Source organism: Maylandia zebra, linkage group LG11 (assembly GCF_041146795.1).
Source record: "Maylandia zebra isolate NMK-2024a linkage group LG11, Mzebra_GT3a, whole genome shotgun sequence".
NCBI classification, from domain to species: domain Eukaryota; kingdom Metazoa; phylum Chordata; class Actinopteri; order Cichliformes; family Cichlidae; genus Maylandia; species Maylandia zebra.
In genome coordinates, this window is record NC_135177.1 from 30,268,082 (window position 1) to 30,280,817 (window position 12,736).

General features: G+C 40.3%; 1 protein-coding gene across 12 annotated transcripts in view; it reads left to right on the top strand.

The window, feature by feature from the left end:
• mef2d (myocyte enhancer factor 2d) overlaps nucleotides 1-12,736 on the top strand; it is a 105,793-nt gene that overhangs the window by 26,006 nt on the left and 67,051 nt on the right. For 4 of the 12 annotated variants that reach the window (XM_023153209.3, XM_023153211.3, XM_023153214.3 and 1 more), the window contains exon 1: nucleotides 2,968-3,265. The exons of 2 other annotated variants lie outside the window; for them this stretch is intronic. The gene's annotated coding sequence lies outside the window, so the exon portion shown is untranslated. Of the gene's footprint in view, nucleotides 1-2,957; nucleotides 3,266-12,736 lie in introns of those variants that run through there. 6 more of the 12 variants (XM_023153208.3, XM_023153210.3, XM_012921572.5 and 3 more) reach the window with 5 other exon arrangements.

Here is a 12,736-nt window from a genome sequence, read left to right on the forward strand (position 1 = left end):
TTGATTTACATTGTTAAACTGCACATCTTTATTGGTCCCACAAAAAGAGACGTCAATGGCTGCGGGAATTCTAACAACAGATTTCAACTGTTTTTGTCATTATGATCTCAACAATTAACCAGTTTATTATGACATAAAAGGATTTAGAAGAGTTAATGGTTTTGCCTCATTGTTTTGTACTTCTTCATTTGCATCACATCCCTACCTTAATGGCTAAAATCAGATGCAAAGAAATGAAAGCAAATTCAATGTGCTTATCTTATATTTTCTGAATAGACATACGTGAAAATAAATGGTGAAAATTGAATTGAAATTGGTTTGATCCACTCAAGATGCTTTAGGGCATCTGAAAACCTGCTGGTTTGAAATCACTAGATTTCTAACATGAAATGTAAGTAAAACGAAGATTGGCTCTGGATGCTGGCACAGATAATGTGGAGTAATTAGACAGCCTCATTGTTTGGATGAGTACGTTCTGTTGGAAATGTTCATCTTCTGAGCTTTATTATGCTGTGAGATTTGTCGTAAGGATGTGAAAATGTGGAAAATTCCTTAATAATGTAGGTCACATGCGAGAAAATGGCTCACACTAGTGCCACACCAAAGAAAAGCTTTGTCATTTTTTTTTAATTTACCCCATCCTCGGGAGGGAGGCAGATTTGCATAATCAGGGTATTCACTGTCAGACCCTTGAAAGCATATCATGCTTATTCACAAACCTATTAGTCATTTGGTACAAAGACAAAGTACCAAATAAGCTTGTCTTCAACAAAACCTCTTGAGTTTTTCTTTGTCATGGCACATCACTCAGGTGGCACACCTTTCACATTGAACAATACGCAAAAACAAATCTTTTTGCCTTCTCTGCAGCTGTTCCAAGGATTTGCAGTTACATGGATGGATGTTTATCATTGCAAGAGCTGAAGCTTATATGCTTTTGTGTTTCCTTTAAACATAAATACACTTGCCTCTGGGCAAAGGAGCTGCTTTCTTTTACTGCTCTGCTAAAGAGGAGAGAATAGATATCCTTTGCTTAGTGTTTGTGCCTCCCCCACCTCTCCTCAGTGCCGGATCCCCACCACATGTAGCCAGCACCACACAGTCTTGGCCCGCGCTTGCAGTCAGTTGTCAGTGAGAGCGGAGGTAGGCTCATAGATCCCCATTTTAGGCTCTGGGCCAACACCGTGTGTTCAACACGGAGAGCCCCCAGGCAGTCGTGCACACGGATGACAAATGTGGATGGCAAGCGGGGGAAAAAACCTGGAGAACGGGGCAGAAAGATAAGGCCATCTGAGCAACCGTGTTTGTTGTTGAAGTAATTGTGCCCTCAATACTCTGACATTAGGATTGTTGGGTTTAGTAGTGGTGTATATTTTCCTAACCATGGGCAGATTTCCTGTTCCAGATACACAAAGGGAAAATATTTTTTCTTCTCTCCTTTTACAGATTTATCCATATAAGTTACTGCTGCAAGATGAATATGGCCTTTGGAATTTTTGCCCCTTGTTTAACCCGTTGGGTTCTTGGCACATACGTGCCTGCACCCATACATGTATTCACTGTGTGTGGAAACTCAATGACACAACTGTTTAGCAGACTAGTGGCCTCCCATTTCCCACACCCTCCGGCCCCCCTTTGGAGATTTCAAGGTCAGGAAAGGGCACGGGCTGAGATTCATGTCTTGGGAAGCAGAGTCGCTGTTGCAAAAAAGTCACAGAGAGCGAAGCGTTCCTTTTACAGTGGTTGCTGTCAAACAACCGTATCTTACCAAGATCAGATCTTCTAGGATTTGGATATGGCATCAGATAAGAACCGTCAGCAGTGGTCCACATTGGAGATGATGGGAAGGTGGAGATGTTGCAGTGTAGCTGTTGAAGTTTAACAGCAGAATTTCAAAATCGCATATTGAACGGTAGGGCAGAAGGGCACAAGACATTACCGCTGTGTTGAATTCTCCGACAGCTGAGCATTTGAGTATATGTGTGTATTGCATTGCATTGCCTTTGTGTGTGTGTATGTGTCCAGATTTTTGGGGGGTGGGGTCCTCAGAGTCCAGAGGATCAAAAGGTATGTAGGCAGCTGCCACCCTGTTGCTAGCAGCTTATGATCCAAATGGAAGATGTATAGACACACGTGCACGAGGGATAGACTGGTGTGCAAAAAGGATCTCACACCCTCAGTTAGGCAGCTAGTGACTCCCTCACTCATTTGGGACACATACATATAGCCATATTCTGTTTAGCCTATAAACTGGGAATTACAATAAACACTATGTCAGAAGCTTAGTAAAATTAGGTTTAGTTATCAAAACACAAGTTATTAACTTTTGCATTTGTCAGCTGACGATTTCAGCTTTCCAACATGTTTTTTTGGGGGGGGGGCATATTTTTCCATTGTTTGTTGGCAGTACATGGAAAAAAAAAATCTCACTGTATTATTTTACCATAGTGGAGCAGATCAATCTGGCTGTGATGATCACTAAAGTGAAAGTTTGAGTAAAATAATCAGATCAGATATGAGATAATAATAATTTTATGCTGAACAAAAATGCAGATTTTTTTGATAGTGTACTGCACTGTTTTTTTTGTTTTGTTGTTTTTTTTTTTTGTTTTTGTTTTTTTGCTGTGGCATATAATGTCAAGTTTCGTATTTTAACTATCAGTTTAAACTTCAAGGAATGAGATTTATATTTAGAAAATAATCTATTGTTCAATTAGTTATAATTCAATAAAGTTAAATTTTGACCTACTAAAAAATTGGAAATGCAAGGATTTGCATTAAATGTGCTGAAATGCGGGGAAAAAAATTCTTTAAAGAGCTGACCAACACAGACCTCATTTGCTAACATAGACTATGATGAATTGGTGGCAGTTGCTGAAGGCATATTAGGGCAAAGGGTGACCTGGGAGGGGTTTATGGGTAGAGAGGGGGATGAGTGTACTGTTTAATTGTGAGGAGTGAGGTAGAGTGACAAGAAGCAGCAGCAGAGGAGGGGGCTTGGTGGTGCTTGGGGTCCAGTAAGAAGGGTAATTTGGGGCGTCCAGAGTGAGGTGTTCCACCAGCAGTTGTCACTTCGGCAGTCGATGGTGGGTGGAGTGGCACATGTGCTGCTCTAAGCCGGACTGTCTTTCTATTCAGGACTTTGTATACCTCTGCAATCTTTGACTTGGACTACTTTGGAACTATTGACCTCAACATTGTGTTTTGTTTTCTGCTGTGTCATAGAACTTCCAAAACAACTTTTTGGCACCAAAAATCTTCGCTGGTAAGAGCAGTCGATAGAGATGTTACAGTTGGTTTGATTAAATTGATTTGATGTGAAATGAATGCTATGTTTCTTAAAACCATGAAGAGAGAAAGTCGTTTTTTTTTTCTTTTAAGATTTCACACTACCTCGTCTCTGTTTAAAAGTCACGTTTTAGCTGAAGTTCTGAAAAAAGATGTTTTTCATGAACATTCAGAGATTTCTCGGGTCTCTAATCAGTCCAGGAAGCAATCAGTAGGTCTTTACGAGGTAGATATGGAAGAGTGCGAGGTGACTTGCTGTGTGGCCGGCTGTCCTTTGTCAGCTGCTGAACTGACATCTACCCAAGTCCCCAATGTGCTGAGAGAGGCTCAAGAGTGGAGGGAGGGTCTGTTGTAGTGATTTATGGTCGAAAGCTTGTGTTGTTGTGAAGCTCATAACGTCACACCTGCTCTTTTTCTTCCTTGAATTGAAGGCTTGCATGACCATTAATGGTGAGTTGAGTGCCATGACGCTTGTGCCCTTGACACCTGTTAAAACTATGTTCTGTACTTTACGTATGGTGAGATATATCGCATTGAATACAGCTGCTGGGGTTCTTTAACCTTTGCGATTACCCTGTTTTTACTGTGCTTTTTCCCAAAAAAGAAAAGGAAAAACACAAGGTTAATAGCAGGAGGTTGTTTTATCCTAGAAATAATAGGCTTATTTTGATTTCCAGGCTTAAATTGATTTGTCTGCCTTTGTGTTGTTTGTAGAAAAAGAATTACATCAGGAATTTGAAGGGTCTTGTTCTACAGATGGGAGATTATTACATGGATCGTGCGCTGCACTGTTGTTGGTTGCTCCATAGTGATCATCATTTAATTTTGGGATGATGACAGGAAATAAGTTTTCCTTTCTCAACATGGTTGTGATGTTTTTTCTCATTTCTACAAGTTTTATTGAGTTGCATTGGTGCCTTCTGCTTTTTAAACCAGTCAGAACAAGAGTGGATGGACTTGCAGGTCTCCAAGCAGCTGCTCCGCACTTGTTTTGAAAGGTTTCTTGACAACAAAGCCGACCTGGCTCGATCTCCTGTGACTAGATTGAAAGATGCCTCTCTGAGCTGAAGGAGCTTGTGCTTTCTAATGACCACACACACACACACACACACACACACACACACACACACACACACACACACACGCAATCATGACTGAGTCTGTGTATATCTGTTACCAAAAATGTTTTCTATAGGGAGAGTGAAATTGTTGAAAGGACTACAGTTACTTCTTAGAACAGTGGTGTTTGTGTGTGTGTGCCACACTCCGTGGAGTGTTTATTATTACTGAGTACCTTTAGCATACTTGCGGTGCCCACATTACACAGTTAATGACAGATAAATAAACATAACGTTTGTGGTGGATGATAAAAATAGGTAGGTATTTTCGTGCTGAAAAAAAAAAAAAAAAACAGAATTCCTCCTCCCACTCACCTGCATTCATGAAAATAAACCTGACAGCACTTGCGTTAAAGCACTATGTGTTAGAGCCAGCCGGTTGTCTTGATCTTACCTGTCTGGCTCTTGCATAAGGTCCCATTGATGAAAACATGTTCGACTAGTGATGTCAAACTATCGTACGCACGCTGACTCGGGCATGCACGCCCTTCGTCCTCGAGTGTCACATTGATGTCATTAGTGTTTTGTCTGGCGGGCATTCTTCTTTGTCACATACCTTTTGTTATTGTGCCGCAGCACATTTGAAACGATGGGAAAAGCTTTCAGGGAGGAAACCTGGATTCCACCAGACATCTCAAGAGTTGCATTTCAAAACTATTTGCCCTAATGAGGCAGATTATAGATTATAAATGATCTGATCTCAAAGACAAACAAAGCCCAACGTAATGGGTAGTACTTGAATGAATAATAAATTCATTAAATACTGCCGCTGCCAGAATAACTCTCATTTATAAATCAAATTGCAGCTGTTTAATTTGCTGTGATCCAAAAAAACAAAACAAAACACTGTATGTAAGAGCTAGTTCAATGTAATGGCACAGCGTTGATTGATTAGTTGTTTATTTAGTCATTATCATACCAGTTTATCATGTCATTTTTTTTTTTATGTCCTAAAACTGTCAGTAAATAAAGAAATTTATGATCACAGGAGTTCTCAGCCTGAGGGGAAATTATCATGTCTGAAAAACAAATATATCCAACTTACAATTACACAAACAGTAAGAAGAAGCAAATTATGCACATTTGAGTATCTCCAAGCACTACGTATCTGAAGATTAAGTCATTTTAGATAAGGTTATTTGATCAAACAAAAATAACCATCAATGGCATGTTTAGCTGAGATTTTAGACATCGGTTTCAGTTCTTGTAAAAGCATCTAGAAGACTCAATTTGATTTACTTTAAGTGACTGTAATACACCTTTAAATCGATGCACGAAAACTTTAGAACTTGTAGTGACCTCTTATACATGCAAGGCCACAGCAGATCTTCAAATACATTTAAAAAAATGCCTCAAGCCCTTATTAGATAATCTGAAGGATTTCTAATCAAGAAACGGTTTCACATTTTTCCTATTTGTCACAGTTCTTACGCGGTTACAGTTTATCATTTTAAACTCTTACCACTGGCTCCTCTAATCAGTCACCTTTCAGGAACAGGAGTGCCCCTGAGCATGTTAGGAGGTTTTATCGTTTGGTCATGATGTAACCCAACAGGCCAAACCACATTGTCCATGTTGGTGATGCAGTGACAGGGGTAGGTCTCAGATCGACAACAAATTACAGTTAAAGTATTGTATGGCCTGCCAACAAGTCCCCTATACTCCACATGGTTTCTAAAATTCAGCACAAAAGACATCTTTGTGAATCTGTGTTTGCACTCGCATACAGTATATACGTGCATTATGGGTATTATTGGGATATTTTTGCTGTATTCATGCCAGAGGCTATGAGCACAAACAGCAGATCAGTGACAGTTAGGGCGCCCTGTGTTAAGTGCGTAGGTGTGTTTTTTCTTTTTGTGCGTGCTGTTGTTTGTTTTTTTGTATACGTGTTTGGGAGTGTGTGTACGTGCTCGGGCAGACTGCAGTATTGATAGCGACCCAGCAGTGCGGGCGTGATTCACAAGCCATGAGGCACAGATCTTCTTACTACCCCTCCCATCCCATCTCATCTCTTGCCCCAAACCACCACCACCTCAGAAGTGCTGCCCTTGCACTGCATCAGCCCTACCCACTCTTTCCCACCTCTCTAAAGTCTCACCCATGATTGGTTAAGAGGAGAGGGGGGAAGGGGAGATCATATTCCACTGCCAGGGTTGGCAGCGCTGAAGCACAGGCACAATCACAATCATAAGCCAGGCTTCAGATACGAGGCCAGCAGCTCCCTCCTCCTTGTCCATCTCCCTCTCCTCCTCCACTATTTGTCACCATGCCCTCCCTTTACTCCACCTGCTGATATTCCACAAAATCAGCCATAGGGTTTTGTTGATATTGTAAAGATGCATGCTGGGTGATCTGAAGCTTGAGTGTGCTGGGAGCTGTGTCCAACAGTTGCCCGGGAACATGAGGCAACAGGCTGTAAATATCACACAGCTGGTGCTGGCAGAACACCCTCAAGGTTGGGCTCGCCGGGTCACATTTTCAGTGGCCCAGTTACACGCCAACCTTTTCCCAACCCCCAACCCTTCACTCTCAGCCCCATTGATGGTTCTATCTGTTTCCCAGCGAGGAGCAAATCTATTAGACTTTTCCTCCTCCTCTTACAAAACCCGATTCATTATTGTAATGCATCTTGAAGCTGGTGTGCAATGCATGAACCTTGGCATTAATGCCTTCAAGATGTCAGTGTCTCAGTGCCTATATGTGTTTGCAATTAAGACAGGAGGGGGGGGGGACTGGAAAAGACCAGGGGAAAAAAGTGGTTAGAATCCCAAGTGGATGCTTTTCATTTGTGCAAGAAAAATGAAATGTCTTCAAATTAATTTTCAGCTTACGAATTAATCAACCGATTAACACTGGTTTGAGCTCAGCCTGCCATTTAACCTTCAACCTTTAAATGCCCCTAACACTGGAGAGTTTATTTCTGGTCCTTCTGTTTTTAATGAGGCAGAAGAGCATGTTCATTTTGATCACTCTTCTGGTCTGCTACATCTTTTCTGTTTTTGGTCAAATTAAACCACAGGTGCAAGACCACCTCAGACACCTGCTGATTTGATTTCATTTGATTCCCAGTTGAACAGCGCATCTGATTGGATCATTTGTCAAATTGTATTTTGTCCAACTTGTCAGACCTATTTTGATGGAACCTTGAGTGATAAATGAATATTGGTAAATTATTGATCCATGTCTACCTCAAAGTGAGCCACAGATCAGTCATTTTCCAAGCCTGGTGCAGAGGTCATGACTTCAACAGCTATATCCAGGCAAACTGCACACATCTTGAAACATGAAGCCCTGAACTCCTGTGCAGATATTTAGGCTATGTCTGTGATATTTTGCCAGCAGGGCCTGCTTAATGATATTTTTATATATTTCATTAGCAGTCAATATAATTTTCTTATATTTATATCATGACAAACAGTCACTGTTACTGATAGTGCACTTTAGCTTAGCTTCCTTTAGAGGATCATGTATCTTTTTGCCAGTGATTGCAAAAACCAACAAGTTTGCTGGTTTGATTCTTTTCACGTAAGCTGTGCTACAGAGAGCAATTTGTGATACCTAGCTTTCTACTGATTTTTTTTCTTTTTAAGTTTAGTTCTATGAGGTACTCTCTTATAGTCAGCATATTATGCATAGTAAATTGTGGCTGGCACATCACCAGCCACCATTTGTTACCATTTCCCTCCTGTCAGATCTTCTGGGAAAACTTATTTTAGGACCAAAAAACAAAACACATTTGACATCAATTGACCAGACAGTCCTGTCTGACACAAACTGACTATCAATCCCAGCATCAGTAAGAGTTATCGAAGTGTAATTTGAATCGAATCTTTTACGCTATTTAAAATTTGTTTCTTGACTGTGGCTTTAAAACACCCGATACTTTTCCACTTTGTGTTGTTAGCCAGAAGTCACATGAACCTCCCCGAAGTGCCAGCTACATCAACATTGGTAAACAGCAGCCGGTGATTCATGGGGCATTTTTTGGATTATGTATTCTTCACTTAAATGCCACTGGCTGGTGATTGTGTACCTCTGTTCAGGGTCACTGTCTGTTGTCTGAAAAAGACATTTTTTAGCAACTTTAATGGATGCTTTTTCTCAACAATAAGAGAGTTTATTGCCTCAGTAATTTTCTTTGAACAACTGTGTGAACATTGTGCCAGTGTTGTTGGGGTTTTTTTTATTTTTTATTTTACTTGGTCCTTAAGTTCAGAACAGCCTGTTTTTACAGCTTATTTTATTTCCTGTGTTGAATTTGTTCTTGGCTTGCATTTTTGTGCTGGTTTAACTCCTGGATTTGTGTTAGTTTTTTCATAACCATTAAACGTTATACGTCTGCTGGGTATTTAAATTGACCCTCATTACAATTGGTATAAGCACATACATATAGGTTTCAGACAATTCCCATGACATTGGCAGCTTTCTGTCCATAAAGCGTTAGAAACTGATTTTAGTCTAGGTTGATGTAATCATAGCTTGGGCTCGAATGGACAGCACATAGTGGGTGTCTGCAGTGGAGCTGGTTGCGATCAGCTTTAGCAGATGTTGGTGCTGAGTGGGAAAAGTAATGGATTTCTCTGTAGTCCTTTGGCAAGGCTCCAGCAGCCGAGAACCATCTTCACCACCACTACTCCTCCCCCTGACGGCCAACCCTCTACCGCTGACTGTTATCTCTTTGCTCCAGGCTGCTCCACTGCCACTTTACACACCAGGATGGTAAAGAATGGACATACAGGAAAACACACATAAACACAGACAAGCACAGAGACAGATAATACTCAGGCCTGACCAATATAGACGCGCTAGTGTTGTACTGGAGATTTATCATATGGGCATGCCGATAACCTTCCCCCAAAAATGTTTTAAGCTTAATGACTAATGTATTTTCTGTTCATTATGAGCGAGTAAACATTCATCAGCTTAAAGATCATTGGGGAAAACAATGGTCATCACTTTTCTTAGGATCATCATGTTTCTTTTTAACCAGGCGTATTCTGTCTCAAACTCATTTTTAAAAATTAACTCAGTACAATGATATAAGAGTCAAGTTGGGGCAATGTCTAAATTAGCATTTTCTTACATGCCACGCAGTCTATGTTCATTCACACTAGTGAAAATGGCATATAACATACATTTGTAGTTATTAGCTGACATTGCAGGGTGCAGTGCGACACTAAAAAACCCGTGCCTGAACCCATAACAGCAGGGAAAAACTGCTGAAATAAAGCACTTATAGTGTATTTTAATTAAAACTGTCCTGTTTCAGGTTTTGTTCTGCTTGAATTATCACTCATTTCTGACCCAAATATCTCACAGTAGCTGTCAGACTTTAGTGTGCACACACAGAGATGGATCATCATCTGATTACATCATGCCGTCCATCGTAAAAGCCAACAGAATGCTATACTGACAGAGATCATGTTTAACCCAAACACCCTCTTTTCCTGCTACATTTTGTGGCATGCAAGTGTATCTCTTTCCCTCCAGGTTCTGGCACATTAAGCCCGTAGCAGAAACATTGGTCGTATTGAATTGGAAATATCGAGGGCAGTGTTAGCCTCGGGGGCAGCCAGGCAGGTTGTCAGAAGGAAGGTCAGTAGTTCACAAACCTTGACTGGCTGGGAAAATCTGGATGGCATGCCCTTTAGCAAGTCATTTAACCCCTGATTGCCCAAAGGAAGATTCTTTTATTTTTTTATTGTCTGACTGTAAAAGACAGTTGCAACATGAAGCTTCCAGCTACGGCTCTGCATAAAAGTGAAGCAAGTTATTGCAGAATAGAGCATTCTTGTCAACTTTTTCCTCATGAATAAATGTTAAAATCATAATATAGCCCCTGTACCTCGTGGGTTTCCACCCACATCATTGGAATAGAAGATTTGATGCTTTGAAATGTTTAACAGCCAGTAGTAGATGTCAGGGATGGTGATGCACTGCAATATTTTCTAACCATTCTTTTTATGGACTAATCTTTGTTACAGACTGTCCTAAGGCTGTGACCTGATGTGCCCTCTCTAGAACTTAGCTGACACATTTCTACAGTAACAGTATTTTTCATTTTTATGCTCTTTATGATGCTCTCTTAAGGCTCTTTAATTTGATGACCAGATTCTCAGTTGGCTTACTTTTCTGCATTGTGCCTTTTTTGTCTTTATGAAACAGCACATTATAATGGATTGCATTTTTTTTTTTAATTGTCAGATATTTTGAGGCTGGTGGGTTTTTTTGGTACATACTATAGAATGTAGTGTGCATCTTCAAAGGACACTGAAGACAACCCCAAACTGATGTAATTAAGAAGAACAGAAAAGAACTGACATCTTGTACGAATACTTTTTTTCATTTCTAGATTTCTTGTGTGGTAGGGCGTCTCTGCTTTGGTACAAAGTGTATGAAAACATCTCGCATTAGAAGCCACAGAGCTTTATCAACTTCAAATTGCCCAATTTATCTAAAGAGATGATGAATTTTTCATCAAACCTGAACAGCCGATATTTGTGCTTAAAAACTATAGAAATGTAGCACAGCTGTACTTTCAATGATTGCAGTTTCCTTAAAAGTTCTATATTCCTTTTATTCAGTTTTCCTAACTCCAGCCATAATAAATTGTTAAAGACTAGCCTTTCAATGGCCTCTTGGGGAATAAAGCATATAAACGCATTAGGCGTTCCCCAGGGTGCTAATCTGGGTCCACGGTAGATTCCTAATTATCAGTGTTTATCTTTTCATTGTCCAGAGCCTCTCTATCACTCGTGTCTGCTCAGTGAAGTAACAGACACACTCCAGGCTCTCCGCTTCCCATGTGAGAGCAGAGATTCTGCCTGACATCAGACATGGGAAGCGAGCTGCAGCAGCATGAAGGGTAAAAGGTCGAGACTTGACCACCCCAGGCAGATAAAGCAGCCTTTTCATGTGTGATCAGCCCACAGCCTAAAGACAAATCCCTCAGTTTGCTGCCTTTGAACTTCACTGCAACTGCAGTGAGTCCCCTACTCTCTCTGTGGCTGACAAAGAGAGAATGAACGCACACCCTATTATTTTATTAAAATATTTCGCCACCACTTCTTTACTTTCCTTCATTTGAAGCTGAATGAAAGGAATGAATGTGCAACATAAAGAAATGCCTGCTCTTTCCAGGAGTACACTAATTAGGTGATCCAGGTAGAATTCATTATCCTTTGCTAGTTTTCCTATTAAATTGGTGATACTGAAAATGGAGACGAGGAGGATGAACGAAAGCGGATGAGATGGATTTTTATAAAATAATTTTGTTTAAGGGGCTGGAACAAAATATGTGAAAGATCTTGCCAGTATAATACATTCAGTTCCTGCAGCTCACTGTAGATGCTTAGTGTAAAAAATCGGGCTCAGGCAGCCTCCAGTTCTCCATCAAGCCTTTTTACAAAGCAATTATGACATTCATAACACTCTTTCTTCAGCCCCCTTCCACTCTTTCCCATCAGTGCATAATTCATAGGCAACTCATCTCCAAAGCTAAGCCAATTGCATCCTCTCTAAACGAGCATGCAGTGCAGCTCCCACAGCAGCACAAAAGGAATGTCAGTCTCATGACAGACTATTTCACGTTCTTTGTTTCATAAGAATGGATGTAAATAGAGGGCGTTCTTCTGCTGCTGCTCTCCCAGGTAGAGGGAATGCAAACAATGCTGCGGACCTGATGTGTGTACTTTGTACTGTGTACTGCTTTCCAGATGATTTAGCTCTGTAATTCTGCCACTTGGCTGCCTGTGTGTGTGTGTGTGCGTGCGTGCGCACGTGCAGGCTGTGCTGTGTGTCCACACAATCTGTATGTATGTATGTGTGTATATATATATATATATATATATATATATATATATATATATATATATATATATATATATATATATATATATATATATATATATATATATATATATATATATATATATATATATATATATATATATATATATATATATATGAGTGCTATTTTTAAAGATGAACCGTAAATAGTAGTAACAGGGCCTAAAACGGTCTTTGCCTCTGTTGCCATTCCTGGGCTGCTGCCGTCTCATTCATTCATGAGTTTGCATGAATTTGCAGAAACACTCTGGGCTTTCTTGCTCTGACTTGCCCTTTTAAAATATGGACTTCGTGATGTACCCATCCTCTGTTTTTGATCAGGCACCGTAGCGTATCCCAGACCACCCTTATTTCATGGTTAGTTAGACGTATGAGTGAATTAGACACACGTTTTTACACTCGTCATCTTTCGCTGTTCTGCATGGAATTAGGTCAGCATTCAGTTTAGGTAATAAGGCGTAATGATATTAATGGTCAGA